Raw genomic sequence first — 2,611 nt, forward strand, 5'->3', positions numbered from 1 at the left:
TCGGGAGCAGTCTAATGATCAATATCGGGAGCAGTCTAATGATCAATATCGGGAGCAGTCTAATCACCAATATCGGGAGCAGTCTAATGATCAATATCGGGAGCAGTCTAATGATCAATATCGGGAGCAGTCTAATGATCAATATCGGGAGCAGTCTAATGGTCAATATCGGGAGCAGTCTAATCACCAATATCGGGAGCAGTCTAATGATCAATATCGGGAGCAGTCTAATGATCAATATCAGGAGCAGCCTAATGGTCAATATCGGGAGCAGTCTAATGATCAATATCAGGAGCAGTCTAATGATCAATATCGGGAGCAGTCTAATGGTCAATATCGGGAGCAGTCTAATGATCAATATCGGGAGCAGTCTAATGATCAATATTGGGAGCAGTCTAATGGTCAATATCGGGAGCAGTCTAATGATCAATATCGGGAGCAGTCTAATCACCAATATCGGGAGCAGTCTAATGATCAATATCGGGAGCAGTCTAATCACCAATATCAGGAGCAGTCTAATGGTCAATATCGGGAGCAGTCTAATCACCAATATCGGGAGCAGTCTAATCACCAATATCGGGAGCAGTCTAATCACCAATATCGGGAGCTGTCTAATCACCAATATCGGGAGCAGTCTAATGGCCAATATCGGGAGCAGTCTAATCACCAATATCGGGAGCAGTCTAATGATCAATATCGGGAGCAGTCCAATGGCCAATATCGGGAGCAGTCTAATGGTCAATATCGGGAGCAGTCTAATGGTCAATATCGGGAGCAGTCTAATGATCAATATCGGGAGCAGTCTAATGATCAATATTGGGAGCAGTCTAATGGCCAATATCGGGAGCAGTCTAATGATCAATATCGGGAGCAGTCCAATGGCCAATATCGGGAGCAGTCTAATGGTCAATATCGGGAGCAGTCTAATGATCAATATCGGGAGCAGTCTAATGATCAATATTGGGAGCAGTCTAATGGCCAATATCGGGAGCAGTCTAATGATCAATATCGGGAGCAGTCTAATGATCAATATCGGGAGCAGTCTAATGATCAATATCGGGAGCAGTCTAATGGTCAATATCGGGAGCAGTCTAATGGTTAATATCGGGAGCAGTCTAATGATCAATATCGGGAGCAGTCCAATGATCAATATCGGGAGCAGTCTAATGGTCAATATCGGGAGCAGTCTAATGGTCAATATCGGGAGCAGTCTAATGGTCAATATCGGGAGCAGTCTAATGATCAATATCGGGAGCAGTCTAATGATCAATATCGGGAGCAGTCTAATGATCAATATCGGGAGCAGTCTAATGGCCAATATCGGGAGCAGTCTAATGACCAATATCGGGAGCAGTCTAATGGTCAATATCGGGAGCAGTCTAATGGTCAATATCGGGAGCAGTCTAATGACCAATATCGGGAGCAGTCTAATGGTCAATATCGGGAGCAGTCTAATGGCCAATATCGGGAGCAGTCTAATGGCCAATATCGGGAGCAGTCTAATGATCAATATCGGGAGCAGTCTAATGACCAATATCGGGAGCAGTCTAATGGTCAATATCGGGAGCAGTCTAATGGCCAATATCGGGAGCAGTCTAATGGCCAATATCGGGAGCAGTCTAATGGTCAATATCGGGAGCAGTCTAATGGTCAATATCAGGAGCAGTCTAATGGTCAATATCGGGAGCAGTCTAATGCTCAATATCTGGAGCAGTCTAATGGTCAATATCAGGAGCAGTCTAATGCTCAATATCGGGAGCAGTCTAATGGCCAATATCGGGAGCAGTCTAATGGTCAATATCGGGAGCAGTCTAATGGTCAATATCGGGAGCAGTCTAATGGTCAATATCGGGAGCAGTCCATTGGCCAATATCAGGAGCAGTCTAATGATCAATATCGGGAGCAGTCTAATGATCAATATCGGGAGCAGTCTAATGCTCAATATCGGGAGCAGTCTAATGGTCAATATCGGGAGCAGTCTAATGGCCAATATCGGGAGCAGTCTAATGATCAATATCGGGAGCAGTCTAATGATCAATATCGGGAGCAGTCTAATGGTCAATATCGGGAGCAGTCTAATGATCAATATCAGGAGCAGTCTAATCACCAATATCGGGAGCAGTCTAATGGCCAATATCGGGAGCAGTCCAATGATCAATATCGGGAGCAGTCTAATGGTCAATATCGGGAGCAGTCTAATGATCAATATCGGGAGCAGTCTAATGGTCAATATCAGGAGCAGTCTAATGGCCAATATCAGGAGCAGTCTAATGGCCAATAGCGGGAGCAGTCTAATGGTCAATATCGGGAGCAATCTAATCACCATTATCGGGAGCAGGCTAATGGTCAATATCAGGAGCAGTCTAATGGCCAATATCAGGAGCAGTCTAATGGCCAATAGCGGGAGCAGTCTAATGGTCAATATCGGGAGCAGTCTAATGGCCATTATCGGGAGCAGTCTAATGGTCAATATCAGGAGCAGTCTAATGGCCAATATCGGGAGCAGTCTAATGGCCAATAGCGGGAGCAGTCTAATGGTCAATATCAGGAGCAGTCTAATGGCCAATAGCGGGAGCAGTCTAATGGTCAATATCGGGAGCAGTCTAATGGC

The sequence above is a fragment of the Somniosus microcephalus genome, chromosome 2, assembly GCF_052327205.1.
Source record: "Somniosus microcephalus isolate GS21.2 chromosome 2, FLI_Smic_1.0, whole genome shotgun sequence".
Classification (NCBI taxonomy): Eukaryota; Metazoa; Chordata; class Chondrichthyes; order Squaliformes; family Somniosidae; genus Somniosus; species Somniosus microcephalus.